The 27,924-nt window shown below is 40.1% G+C and overlaps 1 protein-coding gene across 1 annotated transcript in view; it reads right to left on the bottom strand.

The window, feature by feature from the left end:
* Positions 1 to 403: 403 nt before the first annotated feature.
* Positions 404 to 27,924, bottom strand: part of PDSS2 (decaprenyl diphosphate synthase subunit 2) — a 289,871-nt gene continuing 262,350 nt past the window's right edge. The window contains exons 8-9 of the transcript XR_006202742.1: positions 6,122 to 6,351; positions 404 to 478 (exon numbers count right to left, since the gene is read on the bottom strand). The gene's annotated coding sequence lies outside the window, so the exon portion shown is untranslated. The remainder of the gene's footprint in view (positions 479 to 6,121; positions 6,352 to 27,924) is intronic.

Below are 27,924 nucleotides of genomic sequence, written 5' to 3' on the forward strand. Positions count from 1 at the left end.
TTCTCAAGATTTCAAATGAAAGCTGTTGCAATTGATCTAATGAACTCATTTCCAATTTTACCTGAGTAAAATGCAGCAGGGGGGAATGGACTAGTTAGCCATATAAAGGATTCACATAAAGCACTAACTATAAAAACTCAAATGGAAAATTGCACAGCATTTAATGAAGAATGGGATATATATACAATGTAAATATATATAATTAAGAGTGGCAGACAGACAGGCATTAGGTTTCAGATATCTTTGAACTGTTATTCTAAAGGTTTTTATCATCGCTAAAATATATTTATAGTTGCCAAGACAATATTTAGTAGGGCTTTTTTTTTCCCCCCTCAGTAGTTAAGTCTTAAAACAACGCAACAGATTTCACTGTTACTTGTGAGACATTTCCACTTTATTTCTTGCCTGCTGGATGTATAATTTTGCCAATTCTTCAACTTCAAACAGAAGTGGCTGACAGATCCAGATTCCGTGAATACTGACAACAAAAAAGGAAAAAAAGAAAGGAAGCAGGAACATGTATTAACTTTATTAAATAGAACTTATGGAAAGACACACCTTGAAAAATAACTTGCAAAACTGGCTTTTGTTTGGGAAATTAAGCTTGGGGAGTTAAGTTTAACCCCTTGTATTCCGGGGGCAGGGTGGGGAGGGGAAGGGATGTTGGGGGGAGGGGGACTACTTTTAGTGGAATCCGGAACCAGTAAATGACCCAATGTGGAGGTAAAAAATAAGTTTTGAATGAAAAAGCTGCAGAGAATTTGTGCCGGGTAGTTCTCCTTCGGTGTTGAAGAACTATTTAATAATTTATAGCGGCTTGAGATTTTAAGGACCCAACACAGCCATTAGTATCTGATTTTAGTTGAATATCTGGCTTGCACAATAGGATTCTGCGAGAAGAAATGTTAGGGAGAGTGAAAATTGCTGCGATCCCACTCTCGGTTTCAAGCCCTTGAGAAAACAAATGCCAATCTGAACTATAGCTCATTCTCAGCCCAGAGTGCTGGCTGGAGGCGTTGCAGCCACCAGGGCCCCCACGCCCAGAGGGCTGCCCAAGGGCCTGCAGTCAAGAGTCCCCACACTGATCAGACAGATGCAGCAACAGGCAGGAAGCAAGGAACTAGGTGAGGCTGGTTTCCCAGCCAATCAGAACCCATTAAAAAAAGAAGAAAAAGGAGACATACTACTCTAGTAACCAGCCAAGTTTTAAGAAATTATTTTATGCTGTGGGTCAAAAGATTCTTTAAATGAAATGGTATACACACACGCTTTTTTTTGTTGTTGTTGTTCTTATTTGACCTAAAATATTTTCTGTACAATGAAACACCTCATAGAAATGAACTCGAGATCCAGTGATTCTACTTTCCCTGGGGAAACACTCAACCAAAGCTACATTTACAAGGATGTTCATTGCAGGATCATTCATGTCAGCAAGAAAATGGGAGAGAATTTGAAAAGTTGCTAAATGAATGACACATGCTATGGCATACTCTGTAGGCTTTAGAAAGAGGAAAAGTACTCTTTCTTATGGGTACAGAAGAATGTCTTTGCCATATTTATTGAGTAGAAGAAAATTAGAGATCTATTTGAAAGAGGACTTCGGCTGCCTCCATTTTGACGGAAGACTTTCCAGCTGGGTTCTTCCCAGTTTGTCTCCGGCTCAGGTAGCAGACCCTGAGGGCAAAGCATCCCCGGATGAGAACTGAAATGATCGCCTGAAGCAATAAGGGCTGCCCTGAGCCTACAAGACCCCACCCGTGATTGCTCCAGGACAATGGTCGATTTGACCTTCACTTCCTGCCTACAGTACCCGCACACTTTGCCCCACATTTTCCTTCTGTAAACCTGGAAGTATTTTCAGCACGTTGGAGACAGTCTTTGGGATGCAGTCCACTGTCTAACCGGCGTTGGCCTCACAGAAATAAATTCCTCTTGTTTCACCACTGCTAGTTTCCCTGCCTTTGAATTTTGTCAGCGGCGAGTGGCCGGACCTGGTCTGTTTGGGACCCCCTGGAGCCAGGTGCTCTTGTACCCCTGTGCCCCTACTACATAACATAACGTAATCCAATTTTTGTAAGAAAAAGAAAAACACGTACATATATTTCAGCGTAAATAGAAAAGACCTGGAAGACACAGGGGTAACAGTGGTTTCCCCTGAGGTAGAGGATGGTAGGGAGGAGAGGGATGTTTACTTTTTCACATGATACCTTTGTGTCATGTTGGATTTTATTTTTTCCCCCGTTATTGAGCATCTATTGCTTTTGTAGCTCTTTCTCCCTCCCACAGACTAAAACCTGAGTCGTCACCATGGCCTACAGAGCAAAAGTCACCCTGGAGTATCTGTGAGTCCTGCAGAGCTGGTGTGAAAGTCTGGATGTACTCCTGTCACCGGGCTCCCCTTCATCCACGTGTTCTTATGAAAAAAGAGATCATAATAATAATGCTCCAAAAGTAAATACAGCATTTGGCTATAGAACCCATGGCTCCGTTTCCCTAAGCCTCTGAATTGTCAACCCAGTATTTTAGAGAAGTAACTGAATACATCTAAGGATTTCCCTTGAATCATGGCACATTAAGGTCTGAGAAATAACCAATGTTGACTGCTTGATTCTACCAATAGAGAAGCTGAGGCAAAAAGGAAAGGTGGCTTGCCCAAGGTCCACTGGCCTCTGGAACTACAGTTTCGGGTTCCTCTTTGTTATTCCTACTAAAAGCCAAAGAGATTTTTAAAAAGTCAGAGAGGTCAGGGGCGCCTGGGTGGCTCAGTCAGTTAAGCATTCGACTTCAGCTCAGGTCAGGATCTTACAGCTCTTGAGTTCGAGCCCCACGTCAGGCCTGGAGCCTGCTTCTGATTCTGTGTCTCCCTCTCTCTCTCTGCTCCTCCCCCTCTCACGCTCTCTCTCTCTCTCCCTAAAAAATAAATATTAAAAAAAAAATTTTTTTAAGTCAGAGGTCACCAAAGAGTAAAATATACAAGGTTTGTGTTTCACCAACTGCATTTATTCAGAACAGCAGCCCCTGCCTCCAGCCTCAACCTTCAGTCTTATGCAGAGTAGATCTCCTAGAGAGGCCTCCTGGATTCCAAGTCTGGGCTAAAGGCCCCTGCTCTGTACTGACTTCCACGGCACCTTTTCTTTCTCTGTCACAGAGGCTGTTAGGAACTCAACCCTAACCGCTCCACCCCAACCCAGATCCATGTGTTGAAGTCCTAACCCCCAGTGTACCCCAGAAAGTGACTGTATTTAGAGATAGAATCTCTAAAGAGGTGATTAATGTTAAACGAGGTGGGCCTCAGTCCATTGACTGCTATTCTTGAAAGAAGAGGGCGAGTCACCAGCGATGCACAGAGAAAAGGCTGTATGGGGACACAAAGAGAAGGTGGCAATCTGCAGGCCAAGGGGAGGGGCCTTAGGACAAACCAATGCTGCTGCACCCTGATCTGGACTGCTGGCATCCAGAATTGGGAAAGATTAATGTCCGTGGTTTAAGCTCCCATGTCTATGATGTCTTGTTAGGGCAGCCTGCGCTAACACACAGAACCTGCTCACAGGAAACTGGAATTACCTTTCCGTAAACTCCTGGAGGGCAAGACCATGTTCAATTCAAACACTGTCTCCAAATAACCTGGCTCTGTGCCTGAGACACAGTCGATGCTCAACAAATGTTTGCTGAGATCGAGTCAAACCTTAGAGGCAAAATGGGTCCTAGTCTCCATGAATGGTGCCTCCTGGAACTGTCCCTGTACCACCCATGCTGGTTGTTATAAAGGAAGAGCCCAGAGGCAAGCAGCTAATTCGTGGTAGGATCTGGGCCACAAGCCAGAACCCCACCCCCATGCCCACACCCCCTATCTGCTCCATCCACCCAGCACCCCAATTCTGGAATAATACCACAGCCATAAAGTGCCTTCCATTGTTGTCTTAGTCAGCTCAGGCCACCATAACAAAATACCAGATACTAGGGGGCTTAAAAAACAGAAATTTGCTTTCTCACAGTTCTGGAGATTGGAAGTCTGAGATCGGGACACCAGCCTGGTCGGTTCTGGTGAGAGCGGTCTTCCTGATTTGCAGGCAGCCACCTCCCTGCTGTGTCCTCACAAGGCGGATAGAAAAGGAGCAAACCTCCTAGGGATCTCTTCTTATGAGGGCACTGATCCCATCCTGAGGGCCCCACCCTTATGACCTCATCTAACCCTCATTACCTCCCAAAGGCCCCATCTCCAAATACTGTTACACTGGGGATTAGGGCTCAACCTCAACGTATGGATTTGTGAGGGACATAAGCATGTAGCCCATAACAAAAGTGTTTTCACATTTTGTCACCCTGTTTACCTTTGATCACAGATCTGAGAGAGATGGGACAGGTATATCACCTCCTCATACCAATCCATCCCATTTTTAAATAGACGAAAAAAGATAAAGTCCAGAGAGACTGCATGGTTTGTAACTCGTTCTTTCATTTAACAGAGAGTTCTTGCAGGCCTACTATGTGCCAGGCACTGTGCCATGCTCCAGATGCATAACTAGCAATTGGCATGACCTGCATTATATGCTAAATACTAGTTTTTCTGCTGTTGCCCGGTTAAGTGTACTTATTTCCCAGTTCAGTGTTCAAAACAAAAACAATGCTGACCAGAATAGAATTTAATCTTTTTCTTTCAGAAAATTCCAGTCCACGCTAAGACACATAGGAGTGTGGAAGCACTCCTTTCCTGCTCAGGCTGGGCATTTCTGCCTCCTCTTTTGAGGCTTTTATAGTCCCCTTCCCAGCGCCTGTTCTCCCTTCAAAACCTCCTCTGTTGTGTTTTCACCACCTCCTTCGCCACCAGAGGTAGTGACACCCAGGTCTATGCTCCCACTTAAACCTCTTTGGCAGACAGAACTTATCTCAGCCTAACTGGTATTGCTTTTACTTTTTAAAGTTTATTTATTTATTTTGAGAGAGAGCACACAAGTGGGGAGGGGGGCAGAGAGAGTGGGGGGGTGGGGGGAGAGAATCCCAAGCAGGCTCTACACCAGCAGTGCAGAGCCCAGTGCGGGGCTCGAACTCACGAGCCACGAGATTGTGACCTGAGCAGAAGTCGGATGCCTAACCGACTGAGCCATCCAGGTGCCCCCTAACTGGTATTACTTGACTGTACTGTTATTCGTGTCTTCCATGATACTCTTGTACTGGACTCCGTGACGTTTCAGAATGTGTGTCATACCTCCTGTTACCTTCTGCAATAAGTATCTCAAGTGGCTCTTCCCCGCTGTGACTCTGACACAGCGGCACTGGACGTTCCAGCTGACTGGACTAGGGGCTGAGGCTCCAAAAGTGGGTTCAAGGCTGCATGTGGACAATGCCAAGCCTTCCTGGCTTGATCCCAGATCTGCTCAGTAGAAGGTCTCTGAAGCGGATGATGACAAAGCCACACAACTGAATCTTCTCTTTTAAAAAGTATACAGGTTTACAGGGTGCCTGGGTAGCTCAGTCAGTTAGGTGTCTGACTTTGGCTCAGGTCATGATCTCACGGCTCGTGGGTTCGAGCCCACCTTGGGCTCTGTGCTGACAGCTCAGAGCCTGGAGCCTGCTTCAGGTTCTGTCTCCTTCTCTCTCTGCCTCACTCTCTCTCTCTTAAAAATAAACATTAAAAAACAAATAAAATAAAAAATACAGGTTTGGGTGGTGTTTTTCTTTCCTATGGCTGCTGTAACAAAGTGGGCGGCTTAGAACATCAGAAATGTATTATCCCACAATTCTGGAATCAAGAAGTCCAAAATCAAGGTGTCAGCCAGGTTGGTTCTTTCTGAGGGTTATGAGCAAACATCTGTTCCAGGCCTTTCTCCCAGTTTCTGACAGCCTTAGGTTTTCCTTGGCTTCTAGATGGCATTCTCCCTATGTCTTCATATTGTCTTCCCTCTGTATGTGTCTTCCTCTGTGTCCAAAGTTCTACTTTCTATAAGGACACCAGTCATATTGGATTAAAGTCATCCTAATGGCCTCACCTCAACTTGATCATCTGCAAAGACCCTACTTCCAAGTATGGTCACATTCGCAGATATCGAAGGTAAGGATTTCAATATCTTTTGTGGGGTACTGTTCAACTCATAAAAGGTGGGGAAAAGAGTAGCATGCTTACCTGGTCTCAGTCCTAGCATCCCAGAAGTACTGGGTCCCAGAGTGAATGGTCTGCTGACAAGGTGGCTTCCTCTGCTACAGCCCAAGTCCAAGCATTCTTGCAAAGCCTCTGTCACTGTAGGAACGTGCCTTCCCTTTTATTTCTAAAAAATGCGCCTAATTTAATTTTGCTGTTCCTTGGAGACTTGGCCATTGCATTCATATTTCCATCCCTCCGGTCCGATTATTGCCCTGGAAATAGCAAGTGGTAATAAATGCTGTTGCACTTGCTGGCTGTAGAGTGCAGAGCTTATAAAGTCAGACAGACCCGGATTTGAATCCAGATTCCAACATGTTCTAAGTGTGAGATTTTGGAAGCTTGCTTACGATTTTAGCTTCCGTTTCCTTATTCACGGCACGGGGCAACCCCACCGTACAGGGTGATTATAAACAAGGCGGTTACGTGTAGCCCTGAAGTTACCTCAATCAAAGACAGCGGTTATTTTTATTGGTCATAAATGAGGTAAGTGAACTGTTGAGGTAACTAGCCCAGGCACATAACAGTTGGGGTTTTGAAAAACACATTTCAAGTTTAGCAGCAAAAACACAGAGGTTCGCATGACCAGCCTGAATGCTGTCTGGAAGACACTATAGAACCCCATTTCAAATCCAAACTCCACACAGAAAGGGAAAGAGACACCACCATACAATTTTAAAACATGTGATGGTCCCCAAACCACGATTCTGATGCTCATTCTCCTCCCATCCACAAGGAAAAGAACAAGGCGTCCTGCTATCTCCAAGCCAGCTTCCGGCAGCCTCTATCACGTGTGCACCCTGGTGCCACCAGAGCCCTGAGCTAAATAACCAAGCCCGTGAGGTAATAAAGGTATTGCATGCAAATCTCAGCCCATACATTTGTGTGTTTGAAATAGCTATGTTTATAATTTACTTTCTATTTTAAGCCCCATCCTTTTGGAGTCGTCCCCACCCTCAGCCGGCATCCAAGGACCTCTGCCCTCCAGGCATTTGCCCACTTCGGTTCTTGCCAAGCCATCCATCATTCTGCTCACCATGCCCTGCAGGCAGTGGCTCTGTCATGTCCAACCAGGGACATGGTCATCTCTCTGCAAGGCTGCCTAGAACAAGAATACGTGATGCAAATGCCTACAGGAAGCAGCAAGGGGAATTCATGAGTGAAGCCGGTGAACTGCCTATTCAATACAGAAGAACATCTTCGCCTCTACCAAGAAGTGCACTAGCTCCCCTGTTTCTTTCAACGCCGTGAGCTCTCTTTATTCTATCTTTTGTTTCTCCATTTATGGAAAAAAAATCTTGGGTAAAGAGGAACATCCTCTATTGTCTGGAACACAGCAGTGCAAAGCGTTATGATGAGCAACCCTTGGAGTAGGGATAAGGAAAGGACTGGTGGGGACTCTGACAACCTAGAGCGTTCATTCCTTATCTAAGGCAGGCAGCCATTTGATGCCATGAGAGACTGAATCCAGTGTAGCCAAATCTGCCAATTACTTATGAGAAACCTGAACCTGGAATCTTATGTGAAATGGCCCAGATTGTTAATGTGAATGACTGAAATTCACGCGGCCAAAGTCAGATCTAGCCCACAGGCCTTTAGTTTATGGCCATGGCCCATGTCCGCATCTTCTCAATGGACAGGCCTGCCTCCCAGACAGCTTGCTGGAAAGCTCACGTGCCAGCCCTGCCCCTCCCCACCGCCCTGTTCAGGACCCTCCTGCTTCTGCTTAAGACATTTTGCCTATGGCTCAAATCTTCTCCTTGTTGGGGCTTAAGATTTTAGAAGCAAAAGCTGGAGGGTGATTTCCGCTTTCTGCTCCATCTCGTGCCTTCACCAAGACAATAAACCCAGACAGGAATTTCTGCTTGGAGGCAGGGAAGAGAAAGAGGGAAATACCAGGAGAATAAAAATATAGATTAATATCTCAAAAACATTATCTTGCCGAACAAATTTGATTTGAGGTTATCTATAAAGCAACTTCAGAATTTCTGTCCATGGATTCTAGGGAAGCACTAGGAAAATCTTTTAAGAAGGAAATCCCAATTCAGCCAATTAATCAGATTCCATTTTTCACAGTAAAATATAAGTGTCTAACATGGTGTATTCTTAATAATATATTATAATGTAACATTTATTTTTATCAGTATAGTACCTTGTTTTCCTGATTCTTCCATGGGCAATTTCTGAATTCAATAATAAGGTGTTTGAAAAAATACATGATAGGGGCAGCTGGGTGGCTCAGTTGGTTAAGCGTCCCACTTCGGCCCAGGTCATGATCTCGCCATTCCCAAGTTTGAGCCCCACGTCAGACTCTGTGCTGACAGCTCGGAGCCTGGAGCTTGCTTCGGATTCTGTGCCTCTGTCTCTGCCCCTCCCCAGCTCATGCTCACACTCTATCTCTGTCAAAAATAAATAAACTTAAAAAAAAATTTTTAATTATAAAAAAAAACAATACCTTGAAGGTTTATCCATTGAATTAATTTTTTTTCAAGATTTATTTATTTTTGAGAGACAGAATGCAAGTGGGGTAGGGACAGAGAGAGAGGGAGACACAGAATCCAAAACAGGCTCCAGGCCCTGAGCTGTCAGCACAGACCCTGATGTGGTGCTCAAACTCACGAGCCATGAGACCATGGCCTGAGCTGAAGTGGGACGCTCAACTGACCGAGCCACCCAGGCGCCCTCCATTGAGTTAATAGTAAACACATGATTCTAGTTAGTACTGAGTCGTCATTGGCTTAAAGGACTAACATTATTACTGAGCCATTACTGGTTTAAAAGACTAAAGCAATACAACCCTTGTTCTCTGGGAAGATGATAAATTTGGGAGCAGAAAGTTCAGACTCAAATCACCTTTGTTTCATCATTTTCTTCAGTGGTGGGAGAAGATGAGAGATGCTGGTCTCACGGTGATACTTATTTGAGTGGTCAGGAGTAGGGCAAGAATATTAGAAATACACCCGATGGAAATCCTTCACATAAACTACCTTATTACCCTCCTGACCTATATAATCAGCATGGAGCAAAGAAGAATAATTGCCCTTTGGAACTGGCATGTGTGAATTTAATGGAAAAGGTACCAGAGAAATCCAATAATCTACATTACCTGCTTCCCTCTGAATGTCTTATTAGAAATTAGACAGGCTTGGGGTGCCTGGGTGGCTCAGACGGTTGAGAGTCCAACTTTGGCTCAGGTCATGATCTTACCGTTCGTGGGTTTGAGCTCTGCATCAGGCTCTGTACTGACAGCACAGATCCTCAATCTCTCTCTCTCTCTGCCCTTCCCCTTTTTTAAAAATTTTTTTTTTTTAACGTTTATTTATTTTTGAGACAGAGAGAGACAGAGCATGAACAGGGGAGAGGCAGAGAGAGAGAGGGAGACACAGAATCGGAAGCAGGCTCCAGGCTCTGAGCCATCAGCCCAGAGCCCGACGCGGGGCTCAAACTCACGGACCGTGAGATCGTGACCTGAGCTGAAGTCGGACGCTTAACCGACTGAGCCACCCAGGCGCCCCTGCCCTTCCCCCTTTTATACACTCTCTCTCAAAATAAATAAACGAACATTAAAAAAAAAAGAAATTGGAGAAGTTTTGAGGTTACCTTTCTTCAATAAAATTCAAAACAGCTGGGGCACCTGGGTGGCTCAGTTGTTTAAATGTCCAACTTCAGCTCAGGCCATGATCTCATGGTGTGTGAGTTTGAGCCCCACATTGGGCTCTGCATTAACAGTGCTGAGCATGCTTGGGATTCTCTCTCTTTTCCTCTGTGCCCCTCTCCCACTAGTGCTTTTTCTTTGTCTCACAATAAACTTAAAAAAAAATTCAAATCATTTTTTTAAAAGAAAAGTATTAGCATCAGTAGAAATAAGTGCCATAGGTGGCAGGGAGAAACTCATAATAAGTTTTGGGACAGATAGAGCACCTATGTTGTGATTCTCTAAGATTCAACCATTTGGTATTTCCTGAATCTCTTTCTGGAGATCCTGAAGTTTTCAAATGCTATCTCTAATAAAATATGTTACATCCAAGTTGACATCCAATGATTTAATAACACTAGGCACAAAAGGTACAGCTTCTGTAGCCATGCGAATTCTTTGTAAGATGCTTGCTGCAATCCCAGCTTTGAGTAAGTAAACTTTGTACTTGCGGAAACTGCATTTATTCAGCCTTGACATTAGGTAAGTAAGTAAATTATTTCATTGCCAAAGGGATCTCTAGTCTAGGCTGGAGTAAGTGAATGTGTTTTCCCCATGGCTACATTCCCAGAGAATTTTTGCAGGGACAGAATTTGGCTGATATCAATTGTAGAGAGAGGTGGGGGAGGCCATTTAGTATCTAAATTAGGGTTGCACACCCATGTGGTTGGCAGAAGAAGGTGAGAACTCTTTGGAAGATGGCCTGACTGGTTTTAATGTGACAAAAGCTTTCACAATTAAACAAATATTTATTGAACACCTACAACTGCAAAGCTTTGAGTCCTTTGGGAAATTAAAAAAATGGGTAAGTAGGAGTGCCTGGCTGGCTCAGTCGGGTGAACGTGCAACTTTTGATCTTGGGGTTGTGGGTTCAAGCCCCATGTTGGGTGTAGAGATTACTTAAAAATAAAATCTTAAAAAAAAAAAAAGGATACATAAAGTCCCTGTCCCCACAGAGATTTCAGTCTACCCAACAAATCAACCGTGAACCCTAAGAACTGTAATAAAAGGCAGAAGGCGGCAGCAGTGGGGAGGCCCAGAGGAGGCACGAGTGAAGAGCTGGTTCAGGAAGCTTCCGTGAAGGAAGGGGCTGTCCTGGGAGGCTGCAGGAAGGCTGAGCAGGATTCTCACCCACAAAGGCTGGGTGAAGGGCATTTTGAGCAGACAAAACTGTGGGCAGCAGCTGGGCAGGAAGCTGCAGGCCATATTTGGAAAACTATAAATAGCCCCTTTGAATGAAAAACAGAGAGCCCTGAAGTTAGAGGGCAGGCAGAAGTACGAGGTAAGTTCAGAACAATAGGTAGTGGGCAGATTAAGGCCTTTGCTGGTGTGTGCCCCAAATCTTCCGAAGTTCTTGACTCTCAGCTTGGTGCTTGACAATGTCATCAAAGACAAACGTGACCTCTTGACAACCACAAGCCAAGAGGAGCCTGATCTCAAACAGCTAGCTCTACTGCTCTGGGCAGTGTGGGTCTCTCGGACTGCCTATCTCTGACTCCATTTTAGCGACCCAGCTGTAACTCACAAGTGGAAGGATGCCAGGAAGAGTGATGGGGACAGAAACAAATGTAACCAATAACCGGTTGCTACCCCTTTTACAGTCTTGCACCTCCACTCAGATACCGAGCAGCTCTCTTGGTGTGTTCAGGGAGCATACCTAAAATACTGGAGCAGGGCCACATGTTTATGTAAGGAAGGAAAAGCTGTCCCCCAAACCAAGATATTTAACAAAGAAATAACCAAACTAAGAAGTTCTCAGCCTGTTGGGTTACAGATCATCCACAAAAGGCAACTGTAAATTTAAATTTTCATGACATTCATATAATAGGGTTAACATTCTCCAGATGAAAATTTCCCCCTTTTCATGTCTTCCTTTTTTTTTCCTGTCTGAATTTCATGTCTCAACCTAATAGAGGCTTTTTATAGCCAACCAGAAACACTTGCAGTAATCAGAGGCTGTAAAAAAAAAAAAAAAAAAAAAAAAAAAAAAAAAAAAAAAAAAATATATATATATATATATATATATATATATATATATATATATATATAGTGCTACTACATTGTAAGCATTCAGGGGATCCTTCATAAACACAGTAAAACCCCATGATGCACTCATCGAAAATATAATTTTAGATATAATGCAGAATTGGCAACTGGCTCCCATTCCCTGCCTAGCCTTGGTTTGACAACAGGACAGGAAGAAGAGTCAGGGGTGGGGCTAAAGTTCTATGCTAGGGGTCTCGGAGTAGAGGCCAAAGTCATGAAGGTGAAGAAAAGGCATGTAAACTTGTTTTAGTAAAAGAGATGGGTGAAGAGTGAGTCTCTGGTCCTTAGTATTCTAGGTAAATCTCCGAATCTGACCAACTAACAGGGACATTTCTGGAATTACTGATGCTGTCCTGCTGCTTCTGGACTCAGAATTGTCCCCAACAATATTTAAATTGGAGACAACCACCACCACCAGGTGGCACCAAATCACAGCTTTGTCTGGCCAAATTTAGATATGGCAGCTTGGACTCCCAGAATTCCTCACCTGCTGGCTCCACACTGGCCATTTTGCTGTTAACCTTACAAAAAAACTGATCCTACAATTTCACATTGCCAAATTCTTTGGATCTCACTTACCAATTACAGTAGGGTTTTACTGAATTAATTTATGATAACCAATAATTGAGGCAAGTATTCTCTTAGTAGACTAAAGACCAAAGGAGACTAAGTTAGACATTGTGCTTATTGTTTTATACACATTAGCTAATTTAATCCCCTCAGCAACCTATTAGGTATATGTTGAATAATATGAAACTACCACTTTTATAGGCCAAAAATTGTCGACTATGGACATCTTCACATAGCTCAATCTTAAAGTTATTTTTAAACTATTCCTCGGGTGCTGAGTTCTATATATACCTCATAGCTTGAGCTTATTAACTAAATTATTCAAAATTTCAGTGTTTATTTATGTCTGCTTGATCTATCAATTTCTGAAAGATGTGGTTAAAATCTTTTAACTATAACTTGATTTATTCATGGAAATTTTTCCTCCTGGAAAAAATTTTAAGTTGTTTCTTTGTATATTTTGAGGTTGTATTGTTAGGTGCATACATGTTTTTTATGATTATAGCTTGTTGCTCTATTCCTTTAATCAGCATACACCATCTTTCTTTGTCCCTTATGTTTTTTTGCCCTATATTCTATATTGTCACATATTAAGAATCTTCCCCTTTTTTCTTTTAGTTTGTAATTTTTTCCACCTTCTACTTTCAAACTTTCTGTGTCTTTTAAGTTTCTCTTTTAGACAACTTATTAATGGGTCTTGCTTTTTAACCCAATCTGAGTCTGTTTTTTAATTGGTCAATTTAATTTTTTTAAACTTTAACTCCAGTTGTAGTTAACATGCAGTGTTTTGTCAATTTAATTAATGTGTATTTATTATAATTCATTCCAAAATAACACTTATTTCTACCCTTTTATTCTATATTTTTCATTTACTGCACATTTTATACTTCTTTTCCTCTTTCTCTATTTTTTTTTTAAATCAAGGTATAAATACCACAATATTATTAACTTCAGGTGTACAACATAATGATTAGATATTTATGGTGGCACTTGGCTCGCTCAGTCAGTCAGCAGAGTATGCAATTCTTGATCTCGGGGCCATTAGTTTGAGTCCCACATTGGAGGGAGAGATTACTTAAAAAAAAAAGTGATTAGATATTTGTGTATACAGTTGATCCTTGAACAATGCTGGGGTTAGGAGCACTACCCACCATAATTGAAATTCCATGTATAACTTTTGACTCCCCCAAAACTTAACTATTAATAGCCTACTGTTGACCGGAAGCTGTACTGATAACATAAACAATTGATTAACACATATTTTATACATGTATTATATACTATATTCTTACAATAAGGTAAAATAGAAAAAAGGAAAAATCATAATGAAAATACATTTGCAGTATTGTATTTATGGGAAAAAATCTGCATATAAGTGGAGCCACACAGTTCAAATCTGTGTTGTTCAAGGGTCAACTGTATTGTGAGATGATCCCCACAATAAGTTTAGTTAGCATCCATCACCACACATAGCTATCAAGTTTTTTTTTCTTGTGATGAGAACTTTTAAGATTTATTTTTAGTAATTTTGAAATATGTAATAGTTTTATTCACCATAGTTACCATACTGTACATTACATCCCCATGACATTTTTGTTATATAACTGCAGGTCTGTATCTTTTGACCCTCTTCATCCATCCTCCAAACCCCACCCCCACCAGCAGCCAGAAATCTAGTCTCTGTATCTAAGATCAGTTTTTGTTGTTGTTGTTAAGATTCCACATGCAAGTGAGATCATATGGTATTTGTTTTTCTTCGTGGATTTTTATTTTTCTGGCTTAAACGTTGAGCATTTATGATCTGCCGGGAATCTCTCTTACTTCAAAGCTCATGTTCTGTCTGTTGTACCATAGCAAGAATTAGCTATCAATGGAATCTTAAAAGTTGTCATCTACCCCACTGGATCCAAAACTGGTGTACGTGAGGATTACTTGGAAGCTTTTGAGAAATGTTATTCATGGACCTCACCTTCAGAGATTCTGGCTCAGTACGTCTGGGTAAAGCCCTGACACCAACACGAGCCCCAGATTTTGATGCAGGTGGTTCACATACCACACTGTGGGAATACTGTTACTATCTAACCCCATAACCTTCCAAATGACAAGCTTTATGCTTGTCTTTGAACTTTAATTACTGCTTTTTAAAAATGATTGTTTATTTTGAGAGAGAGAGAGAGAGACAGAGTGCGAGTAGGGGAGGGGCAGAGAGAGAGGGAGACACAGAATCCAGAGCAAGGCTCCAGGCTCTGAGCTGTCAGCACAGAGCCCGACGTGAGGCTCAAACCCATGATTGTGAGATCATGACCTAAGTCAAAGTCTGATGCTCAACCGACTGAGCCACCCAGGTGCCCCTTTAATTACTTTTTAAAGACACACCACAGGGAGAAAAAACCAAAGATACATGCCTGGGTGGGTTCTAATCATCTCCATCTAGACCCTTTTTACCTTATATTGTCTTATATGCCTAATAAGTCTCTAAATCTACTCTGTTTCTTTTTGCAAGTTTTTATATAAATTCCAGTTAGTTAACATACAGTGTAATGTTAGTTTCAGGGGTTTCCATACATCATCCAATGCTCATCACAAGAGTGCTCCTTAATCCCCATTACCTATTTAACCATGACCCCAATTTCTTCCCCTCTGGTAACCATTAGTTTGTTCTCTTGTATAATAAAGAGTCTGTTTCTTAATTTGTCTCTCTCTTATTTTTTCCTTTGCTTGTTTGTTTCTTAAATTCCACGAGTAAAATCATATAGGATTTGTCTTTCTTTGACTTATTTTGCTTAGCATAATACTCTCTAACTGCATCTGTGTCACTGCAAATGGCAAGATTTCATTCCTTTTTATGGCTGAATAGTATTCCTGTGTGCGTGCATGTGTGTGTGTGTGTGTGTGTGTGTGTGTGTACCACATCTTCTTTCAAAGATGGACACTTGGCTGTTTCCGTAATTTGGCTATTGTAGATAATGCTACTATAAACATAAGTGTGCGTGTATCCTTTTGAACTAGTATTTTGTATTCTTTGGGTAAATACCCAGTAGTGGGATTCCTGGATTGTAGGGTAGTTCTATTTTTAACTTTTTGAGGAATCTCCATACTCTTTTCCAGAGTAGCTGCACCACTTTGCATTCCCAACAATGTAAGAGGGTTCCCCTTTCTCCATATACTTGCCAATACCTGTTTCCTGCGTTGATTTTAGCCATTCTGACAGGTGTGAGGTGTTATTTTATTGTAGTTTTGATTTGCATTTCCCTGATAAGTGATGTTGAACATCTTTTCATGTGTCAGTTGGCCGTCTGTATGTTTTGTCTAGAACTACTTTCATAATCTATATTCTTCTAATTAGAATTTGCAGTCCACTGCTCCTTTACTATCACTCTATTTTACTTGCTTGTGTCATCATTATAAAAACATTATTTTCCTTTACTGAGCATTTATGAGTGTAGTGATAGGGCATTTGGGCACTCAGCAGCCATTTTACTAGTAAGCATGACTATCCTCATTTATATAAGAAAGCTAGAAGAAACCTGGGGAATTTGCCTGATACCACATTTAATGGAGAAGCTAGTATTTGAACGCAGATGTGTCTATTCTATTTTTTATATCCCACTGCCTTCAAAGAGAATGTGATCCCAAGAAGCCCACCTTACCGTGGGGAAGAAACAAACAATCTCACTCTCCGGCCATCTTTGTATCTAAGACAGTGCTTTACACATAGTAACACTTAGTAAATGTCCATGAAAATAAAGCATAAATGTATCTTGGTTTCTTACTTCTTTTTCTGTTTATGATTTCCAAGTCAGGAGACTCGCAGTCTGGTAAAACAAAAAAGAAGCAAAGAGGACTGTTTGGGAAAACACAAATTCGGAGACAAAACAGAAAGAAGAGAACAGCTACCATTACAGGTCATCAAAGTGATGGGTCCCCTTATGTGAAGAATGTCCATTACAAGCTAGGGTTACTTTCATTTTGCACTCTTTATTTTTCTGATTAATTCAGTAAAAGTTTGAAGCAATTCAAAAAATGTAAAATGTAATATTAGTACTATTTTCTACTTCCTGTGCTCAGTTTTAAAAGGCTGATGTTAAACATAATAGAACAAGCAACTATATGTAATTGTAGAAATTATTGCTGGGAATTTGCATATGAAACACACACCTTTTACTGCCTCTAGTTGGCATTGTTAACTAGGTTATAAATAGCACAGCTGACACACTGCAAACAGAAAGCGCTTTTTGATGGGCACTTGCTATGAATGGAAGAAGTGTTCAAACACAATGTTTAAGTTGGAAAGCTTTCATTAGAACTAGTCGAGGGGGAAAATGGTTTATTTCCTAATCATACCCTTGCTTAAGAATCCAATCATATAGAAAGACTTATGGTAAACCTTTCTAAAAACAGATATTTATGCTACTATTTGGGTAAATAAGTGATACATCCAGTCTATAAACATATTTTAATAGTGCTGATGGGCACTTTTAAGAAAATTGAGCTGCTCCCTTTGGCTTAAGTAATCTCTTAGTGTGTATATACGATGAGGCAAAGGAAGTAAAAAGACTAAGATACAAAATTGGAGAGTGCGATTTGTATTTATTTACACCACTAGGGCACTTGGCTGAAATCATTTACTGGAACTTGAAATTTTAAAAACTACTTGAAAAGCTTTAACTATGGAGACGGAACAGAAAGATGCCATTCATTTTGACTGACCATAAAAATAACAATTAATAGGGCAGTATTTTTGCTGATGTTTTATAATGCTTAAGGGCAAAAATTCAACCAAGTTACTATGAGGGCTGCTTCAATCATCACACGATGTAGGTACAGAAACTAGTGATGACTTCTGCAAGTGACAAAGCTAACATTTGCAGACATCATTCTATTTTTATGGACTGTGATCCTTTGGTTTTCAAAAGTTTTATTTTGTTTTGCTTTGTTATGGCTGTAAAGCAACTATGACACCAAATTTTGATGCTGAACTACTCATCCAGATGACAGGAGAGGTGAGGGGGCTAGGGACAAAATTTTCTTCCTACACATTTGTTTTTAGGCATCTATATTTGCCTTAGTGCCTTGATACCATGGTGATAGCTTAGCAACAGTAGATACAAAGTAATCTGTCAGGCCAGCTTCTGATCATAAAAAGTTGGCAGGTAGAGTACTGGGGGAAAAAACCATAAATGTTTAGGTGTTTAATAGTTTAATCAAAAAGAGATTTGCTTTCACTACTACCTGCTCTTGTCTAGCTTTTCATTATATATAGGAAGAGATGAGAATCTAAAAAAAAAAAAAAAAAGAAAAAATCCTAAACAAACCCCAGTGTTATAACTGAAAACACAAAATTTAAACGTTTTCTTTCTTTCTTTTTATTTAAACCTTTCTTAAATAGGGAACAAAAACCCCCACATTTTAACCTTTTTTATCTAATTTTTTTTTAATTTTTTTTAATGTTTATTTATTTTTGAGACAGAGAGAGACAGAGCATGAACAGGGGAGGGTCAGAGAGAGAGGGAGACACAGAATCCAAAGCAGGCTCCTGGCTCTGAGCTGTCAGCACAGAGCCGACGCGGGGCTCGAACTCACGGACAGCGAGATCATGACCTGAGCTGAAGCTGGACGCTTAACCGACTGAGCCACCCAGGCGCCCCTTAACCTTTTTTAAAAAGAAACTAATGATGACAAAAGCACATGAAAAGTGTTTTGCAAAGACATTTCAAAAGGATTTTTTTCCTTTTTTTAATATTTTTAAGGTTTATTTATTTTTGAGAGAGACAGAGTGTGAGTGGGGGAGGGGCAGACAGAGAGGGAGACACAGAATCTGAGCTGTCAGCACAGAGCCTGATGTGGGGCTCGAACTCATGAACCTGAGATCACGACTTGAGCTGAAGTTGGATGCTTAACCGACTGAGCCACCGAGGCACCCTCAAAAGGATTTTTTATACTAACAGCCATTCAATTTCTGTCGATGGCCATTAGAAGAACAAAGTTACATAAACTATAAAGATCTTTGTGCCAGCAAACTTGGATGACCCAATAGATACTGCCATTTTTAAAGCCAACACACCACACGATGCCTTTCGTTATCTTTACTATGATAATTTATATGTAAAGCAAAGAAATTAAAATCATCTGAAAGAATGTAAAACTTAGAAATGAGTAAATATAAAATCACCTTGATTTTCAGGGCTATTGATTTTTTTGTAAGTTTATTTATTACTTTTGAGATGGGGAAGGGGCAGAAAGAGAGGGAGAGAATCCCAAGCAGGCTCCGTGCTGTCAGCACAAAGCCCGACGTGGGGCTTGAACTCAGGAACTGTGAGATCATGACCTGAGCAAAATCAAGAGTCAGACGCTTAACTGACTGAGCCACCCAGGCGCCCCAGGGTTATTGATTTTATTTCAAATACCCGCAAATGGTAAAATATAAGCAAATAGTTGTTAGCTGGTTGAACAGAGATGGCAAATAGACTTCAATTTGTGTGCTGGCTCTGATATATTAATAGTGGCTGCCTCGTGTGCTGTGTTAAGAAGGATTCTGAAGAGTCTGAGGTGGATGGGAGGGAGATCAGAGGGTAAAAGACTTACTAAGTGGAATGTGGGGTGTGGAAAAGAAGGAGGGTGAGCACAAAGCACTCAATACAAACTTTAAATTTAAGTCTTACATTTTCTTTCCTTTATTTATATATTTATGTATTTATTTTTTAAAGATTTTATTTTATAAGTAATCTCTATACCCAACGCGGGACTCAAATTCACAACCCTGAGATCAAGAATCACCTGCTCTACCGACTGAGCGAGCCATACACCCCTATCTATATATGTGTTTAAAGTAAGTTCTATGCTCAACACAAGGCTTGAGCTCACAACCCTGAGATCAAGAGTTGCATATTCTACCAACTGAGCCAGTAGGTGCCCCAAGTCTTACATTTTATACTAAAATAAATACAAACCTTACATTTAATTCCATAATACATGTATTTTGTATGCCATAAAAGTTTAATTTTTTTTGTTTTTATTTATTTTTGAGACACAGAGAGACAGAGTGCGAGTAGGAGAGGGGCAGAGAGAGAGGGAGACACAGAATCCAAAGCAGGCTCCAGGCTCTGAGCTGTCAGCACAGAGCCCGACGTGGGGCTCAAACTCACAGACTGTGAGATCATGACCTGAGCTGAAGTCGGATGCTTAACTGACTGAGCCACCCAGGCGCCCAGTATGCCATAAAAGTTTAAAAATTCATTTGTTGTTAAGCATTACTTAACTTTAACTTTGTGGGGAACAAAAAGTTCTTAGATAATATTATGCATGTTCATTCTGTGACTTCCCACAGTATCTGGCAAGCTGCTGAGTATCCTTGGGAGTCTCTGTACCCCACTTAGTGAAGCCCACATCTAGAAGATTGAGAGAAATAAAAATGTTTAAATTTGTACATGATAATGTAAAACTCAGAGAAGTTAAGTAACCTGCTTGTCAATGGCAGACATGGGATTTGAAGATTCTAAAGGCCAATTTCTTTTTTTTTTAATTTATTTTTTTAATATATGAAATTTATTGTCAAATTGGTTTCCATACAACACCCAGTGCTCATCCCAAAAGGTGCCCTCCTCAATACCCATCACCCACCCTCCCCTCCCTCCCACCCCCCATCAACCCTCAGTTTGTTCTCAGTTTTTAATAGTCTCTTATGCTTTGGCTCTCTCCCACTCTAACCTTTTTTTTTTTTTTTTTCCTTCCCCTCCCCCATGGGTTTCTGTTAAGTTTCTCAGGATCCACATAAGAGTGAACACATATGGTATCTGTCTTTCTCTGTATGGCTTATTTCACTTAGCATCACACTCTCCAGTTCCATCCACGTTGCTACAAAGGCCATATTTCATTCTTTCTCATTGCCACGTAGTATTCCATTGTGTACATAAACCACAATTTCTTTATCCATTCATCAGTTGATGGACATTTAGGCTCTTTCCATAATTTGGCTATTGTTGAGAGTGCTGCTATAAACATTGGGGTACAAGTGCCCTATGCATCAGTACTCCTGTATCCCTTGGATAAATTCCTAGCAGTGCTATTGCTGGGTTATAGGGTAGGTCTATTTTTAATTTTCTGAGGAACCTCCACACTGCTTTCCAGAGCGGCTGCACCAATTTGCATTCCCAACAACAGTGCAAGAGGGTTCCCGTTTCTCCACATCCTCTCCAGCATCTATAGTCTCCTGATTTGTTCATTTTGGCCACTCTGACTGGCGTGAGGTGATATCTGAGTGTGGTTTTGATTTGTATTTCCCTGATAAGGAGCGACGTTGAACATCTTTTCATGTGCCTGTTGGCCATCCGGATGTCTTCTTTAGAGAAGTGTCTATTCATGTTTTCTGCCCATTTCTTCACTGGGTTATTTGTTTTTCGGGTGTGGAGTTTGGTGAGCTCTTTATAGATTTTGGATACTAGCCCTTTGTCCGATATGTCACTTGCAAATATCTTTTCCCATTCCGTTGGTTGCCTTTTAGTTTTGTTGGTTGTTTCCTTTGCTGTGCAGAAGCCTTTTATCTTCGTAAGGTCCCAGTAATTCACTTTTGCTTTTAATTCCCTTGCCTTTGGGGATGTGCCGAGTAAGAGATTGCTACGGCTGAGGTCAGAGAGGTCTTTTCCTGCTTTTTCCTCTAAGGTTTTGATGGTTTCCTGTCTCACATTCAGGTCCTTTATCCATTTTGAGTTTATTTTTGTGAATGGTGTGACAAAGTGGTCTAGTTTCAACCTTCTGCATGTTGCTGTCCAGTTCTCCCAGCACCAGTTGTTAAAGAGACTGTCTTTTTTCCATTGGATGTTCTTTCCTGCTTTGTCAAAGATGAGTTGGCCATACGTTTGTGGGTCTAGTTCTGGGGTTTCTATTCTATTCCATTGGTCTATGTTTCTGTTTTTGTGCCAATACCATGCTGTCTTGATGATGACAGCTTTGTAGTAGAGGCTAAAGTCTGGGATTGTGATGCCTCCTGCTTTGGTCTTCTTCAAAATTACTCTGGCTATTCGGAGACTTTTGTGGTTCCATATGAATTTTAGGATTGCTTGTTCTAGTTTCGAGAATGCTGGTGCAATTTTGATTGGGATTGCATTGAATGTGTAGATAGCTTTGGGTAGTATTGACATTTTGACAATATTTATTCTTCCAATCCATGAGCAGGGAATGTCTTTCCATTTCTTTATACCTTCTTCAATTACCTTCATAAGCTTTCTATAGTTTTCAGCATACAGATCTTTTACATCTTTGGTTAGATTTATTCCTAGGTATTTTATGCTTCTTGGTGCAATTGTGAATGGGATCAGTTTCTTTATTTGTCTTTCTGTTGCTTCATTGTTAGTGTATAAGAATGCAACTGATTTCTGTACATTGATTTTGTATCCTGCAACTTTGCTGAATTCATGTATCAGTTCTAGCAGACTTTTGGTGGAGTCTATCAGATTTTCCATGTATAATATCATGTCATCTGCAAAAAGTGAAAGCTTGACTTCATCTTTGCCAATTTTGATGCCTTTGATTTCCTTTTGTTGTCTGATTGCTGATGCTAGAACTTCCAGCACTATATTAAACAGCAGCGGTGACAGTGGGCATCCCTGTCGTGTTCCTGATCTCAGGGAAAAAGCTCTCAGTTTTTCCCCGTTGAGGATGATGTTAGCTGTGGGCTTTTCATAAATGGCCTTTATGATCTTTAAGTATGTTCCTTCTATCCCGACTTTCTCAAGGGTTTTTATTAAGAAAGGGTGCTGGATTTTGTCAAAGGCCTTTTCTGCATCGATTGACAGGATCATATGGTTCTTCTCTTTTTTTTTGTTAATGTGATGTATCACGTTGATCGATTTGCGAATGTTGAACCAGCCCTGCATCCCAGGAATGAATCCCACTTGATCATGGTGAATAATTCTTTTTATATGCTGTTGAATTCGATTTGCTAGTATCTTATTAAGAATTTTTGCATCCATATTCATCAGGGATATTGGCCTGTAGTTCTCTTTTTTTACTGGGTCTCTGTCTGGTTTAGGAATCAAAGTAATACTGGCTTCATAGAATGAGTCTGGAAGTTTTCCTTCCCTTTCTATTTCTTGGAATAGCTTGAGAAGGATAGGTATTATCTCTGCTTTAAATGTCTGGTAGAACTCCCCTGGGAAGCCATCTGGTCCTGGACTCTTATTTGTTGGGAGATTTTTGATAACCGATTCAATTTCTTCGCTGGTTATGGGTCTGTTCAAGCTTTCTATTTCCTCCTGATTGAGTTTTGGAAGAGTGTGGGTGTTTAGGAATTTGTCCATTTCTTCCAGGTTGTCCAATTTATTGGCATATAATTTTTCATAGTATTCCCTGATAATTGTTTGTATCTCTGAGGGATTGGTTGTAATAATTCCATTTTCATTCATGATTTTATTTGGGTCATCTCCCTTTTCTTTTTGAGAAGCCTGGCTAGAGGTTTGTCAATTTTGTTTATTTTTTCAAAAAACCAACTCTTGGTTTCGTTGATCTGCTCTACAGTTTTTTTAGATTCTATATTGTTTATTTCTGCTCTGATCTTTATTATTTCTCTTCTTCTGCTGGGTTTAGGCTGCCTTTGCTGTTCTGCTTCTATTTCCTTTAGGTGTGCTGTTAGATTTTGTATTTGGAATTTTCCTTGTTTCTTGAGATAGGCCTGGATTGCAATGTATTTTCCTCTCAGGACTGCCTTCGCTGTGTCCCAAAGCGTTTGGATTGTTGTATTTTCATTTTCGTTTGTTTCCATATATTTTTTAATTTCTTCTCTAATTGTAAAGGCCAATTTCTTAACAAAGATTCTATCTATATTCCTCCAAAGACAAGTACCAGGATTCCTTGGGATTCAGGGTTTGGTATTAAATTACTATTCTGTAAAAACACTTTGGAGGCCACAAAAGACCATACAGTAACTAGTAAGTTGGCAATTTCACTATTGCTTTAAAAAAGACAGGCATGGTTTCTGTTTGGGGTAATGGAAAAGCTGTGGAAATAGATAGTGGGGTGTGTGTGTGTGTGCCTGGGCAGCTCAGTCAGTTGAGTGTCTGACTCTTGATTTCAACTCAGGTCATGATCTCACAGTTTGTGAGATCGAGCCTCACAGTGAGCACTGTGCTGACACTGCAGAGTCTGCTTGGGATCCTCTCTTTCTCTCTCACTGTCTGTGCGCACCCCCCCCCCCCCAATAAATAAATAAACATTAACAAAAGAAGAAAAAGAAAATCATGATTCACAGATTCAAGATTAATATTGCTATGATGGCAATTACCTAAAATTAAATCTATATATTCAATGTAAGCTCTGTCGAAATCCCATCAGGTTCTTTTGTAGAAATGGATAAACTGCTCCTAAAACTTTTATGGAAATGCCAGAGTGGCCAAAACAATTATTAAAAAGAACTCAAGTATAAATGGGGAAATCTGAATAAGATTGATGGATTGTATCAATATCATATCCTGGTACTGTATTATGGTTTTATAAGATGTAATCATTGGGGGAAATTGTAAAGGGTACATGGGATCTCTCTGTGTTATTTCCTATAACTGTGAAACTACAATTATCTTAAAAATAAAAAGTTTAATGAAAAAGAAAAGTTGGAGGACTTACATTTCCCAATTTTAAAACTTAATATAGAGCTATAGTAATCAAGACAGTGTGGTACTGCCTTAAAGACAGACATAGAAATCAATGGAACAGAATTAAGAGTTCAGAAACAAACCCTTATATTCATGGTCAAATGATTTTCTACAAAGTTGCCAAAGCAATTCAAAGAGAGAAAGAATAGTCTTTTCAACACATGGTTCTAGAACAGTTGGATATCCACATACAAAAAATTAATTTAATTCACTCGTTTTCAATGGGGTGATTTGGGGTTCCCAAAGGAAGAGTACATTTGGCAATGTCTGGAGACAATTTTGGTTATTACATGGGGGCAGGGGTGCTACTGACATTTTACATTTAGTAGAAACTAGAGATGCTGCTAAATATCAAACAATTCACAGGAAAGACCCCCCCCCCCCCCAACAAAGAAGGATCCAGCCCAATGTGTCAACAGTGCTGAGGGAGAAACCCTGATATAACTCATACCATACACAAAAACCAATTCAAAATTAGTCATAGACCTAAACTTAAGAGCTAAAGCTATAACACTTTTAGAAAAGAGCGTTGGAAACCATCTTTGCGACTTTGGGTTAGGCAAGGATTCCTTAGATATGACACCAAAACATGATCTACAAAAGAAAAAGCTGATAAATTGGAATTATCAAAATTAAAGACTTTTGTGTTTCAAAAGATACCATTTCAAAAATGAAGTCAAGTCATAGACTGGGAGTAAATACTTGCACATCATATATTTGATAAAGAGTTTGTGGGGTTCCTGGGTGGCTCAGTCAGTTAGGCATCTGACTCTTGATTTTGACTCAGGTCATGATCTCATGGTTCTGTGAGTTTGGGTCCTGTATCAGTGCAGAGCCTGCTTGGGATTCTCTCTCCCTCTCTCACTGCCCCTACTCTGCTCTCTCAAAATAAATAAATAAACTTAAAAAAAAAAAAGAAGCTGTATCCATAATCCATCAAGAATGCTTAAACTTAACAAGAAGACAATAATGCAATTAAGAGACGGGTAAAATGTTTGAACAGACCTTTCATCAAAGAAATATGAATGGTTCATTTGCTCATGAGAAGATGCTTAACATCATTAGTCATAGGGAAATGCAGATAAAAAATCACAATGAGATACTATCTCAGTCCTACTAGAATAGTTAGAATAAAAAAGGAACACCAAGGGTTGGCAAAGATGTGAACAAACTGGAATCTACATGTGTTGCTGGTAGAAATGTAAACTGATACAACTAGTTTGGAAAATAGTTTAGCAATTTCTAAAATGTTAAACATAAATTTACCATAAATTTTACTCTTGAGAATCTACTCAAGAGAAATGAAAACTTAGGTCCATACAAAGACTTGTTCTTGAATATTCACAGCAGCATTATTCGTAATAGGTAACAAGTAGAAATAACCCAAATGCCAATCAACTGGTAAATAGATAAACAAATGTGGCACATCCCTATAATGGAACACTATTGAGCAATAAAAAGGAACAATGATTAATGCTACCCCATGAATAAACCTCAAAAACATTATGCTAAATGATGGAACCAGTTAAGAATATTGTATAGTTTCATTTACACAAAATGTCCAGAGAAGGCAAATCTATAGAGACAGAGAGTGAATTCCTGTCTGCCCAGGGGTTGACCGCAAATGGGCAGAAAGGATCTTTAACACTGAATTGTGGTGACGCTTTCACAACTTTGTGAATTTACTAAAAGTCATTCTAATTGTATAACTAAACCAGGTGAATTTTATGGTATGCAAACTGTACTTCAATAAAGCTGTTTTTAAAAAAAGAATGCAATTAAAGCAGTTCTAATCTCCAAAAAAAGAAGGAAAGAAGGCTAAAAGGAAAGAGAAGCATGGTATAAAACTGCATAATTATGCAGCAATTACGAACTTCGCAATAAATTGATCATAATCTATTTACACAAGTGTAAGTTACAACGGAATTCATGATATAAGGTGGGGGACATCATCAAAATGCCTAGAAAGTGAGAAATAATGCAAACAGTAAAATTACAATGATTAATTTAAGGAAAGAAACGTTGCAAGAGTAGCTTATTTCTTTGAGAATGATGTTCTCTAGGCTTAAAAAAAAAAAAAAAACCCAAACAAAACAATAACAAAATACAATAAGCTCATACTGTTACAGCATGAAAGATCTGAGTCAGATAAAAATTATTTTGCTTCCCTTTGAACAAACCCTAGGAGTTTCCTTCTCCCAAGGTCTTCTAAAGGGGAAGAAAATTTTCCCTTCTTCTCTTCTAGGTTCTTTGGTTGGCCCAATAATGAAATTGGCATAAGGGAGATTAACAGGAGAAAAGCAAATTTAATTTCATATGTACAGGAGCCCATAAAAACTCAAATAACTGACCAAAGAAAGGAGCTCTTATACCTTTTAAACAAAGAAACAATGAATTTGTGAAGAACTGACAAGAAAAAGAGGTTTGGGGTTCAGGGTAGTAAGTTAGTAACAAGATTTATTTATATAGCCTTCTCAGCCCTCAATTCCTCTCTCTAGTGATAAGGATGTCTCTCTTCCTCCTGGTAGAGGAAGGGTACCTTTCACAGGGGAGATGTATTTCCTGTTTTCAGGAGGACAAAGGAGGGTCAGAGGGTCCTTCTTGCACTGGCTGTTTCTTAAGTAGCTTTAATTCAAAATAATCAATACGCCAAAGTGGCACAGTTTTGGGTGGCTTATTTTTTATTTCCCTTCACTTTGAAGAAGCAAAGATGGCTTCTCGTCTCCTATAAAATTGTTTCTCTGTCGTCTTTGCCAAGAGCAGAAGGTATGACTGTTAGACTGAGGCCCTTCCCTTCTCTAAGAGACGGTGAACTTCAGTGGGAAGGAAGAAGTCATCACTTTGCAGGAAGAGGAACCACCAAATGAAAAAAATTAATAGTTCAAGTTGAAGAATTTTAAAAGAATTTGTTACATAGTTTTTTGTTTTGTTTTGCTTTTTGTTTTTGTTCCACAGTTTTAACCTGCTGCTATGGAGAACTGGCCAGGGCATTATTTTTCCAAGTCAAAGACTTCCTTAGTAGAACATTAGGAGGCTTTCTTATGGAGTATTTACCACATTCCTATTCATACCAGAGAAACCAACCAGTAATAGAAATTCAGATACCTTGTTTAGAATTTAAGCTACTTATTAATAATGGTTGTGAAGACTGCAGTGTCATGGAGAACTGTTTATGTTCTGTGAAAACAGCAGGACCGAAAGTTGAATTTATAATGAGAACTACGCCAAAAAAGATATGCATGGTAGAAAAGGCTGAAAGATACATAAATGAAATGGTGAGATGATTATGTTGGCATGGTGAGATTTTGAATAATTTTCTTCTATTTTCTGAAATTGAAAAAAAAAACAACAGTGGTTATTTACTGAAATATGTTCAAATCTCGCACTGGGTGTAGTGCTTACTTAAAAAAAAAATTCTTTTAAAGGTTGGGGGTGGGGGTACCTGGCTGGCTCAGTCTGTAGGGCATGTGAGTCTTGACCCTGGAGTTGAGTTCAGCCCCCACACTGGGTGTAGGGCTTACTTAAAAAACATTTTAAAAAATATGTTCAAAAAGTAAAATCTAAGCTACTCCAACAGTGAAGGCAGTGATGAGCCCACTTGTTTGCTGACAAGATGCACAGTGGTGGGTACTGTCAGTCTTAGAGATGAACAGATCAAGTTGAAGGAAAGCTGATGTAGCTTTTCCATGAAGATGGTCAGTGTCCCCAAAAAGAAAGGATAAAAGCCTGAAGAACCTTCTCTTTCTACAGAAAAGAAAGAAATAAGATTCCTCTAGCAGGGGAGGCTGAAAACTTAGCATTTCAGAGCCCCAAGGGCAGGCTGGGTGAGCTAAAGA

This window comes from Panthera leo, chromosome B2 (genome assembly GCF_018350215.1).
Source record: "Panthera leo isolate Ple1 chromosome B2, P.leo_Ple1_pat1.1, whole genome shotgun sequence".
NCBI lineage: Eukaryota > Metazoa > Chordata > Mammalia > Carnivora > Felidae > Panthera > Panthera leo.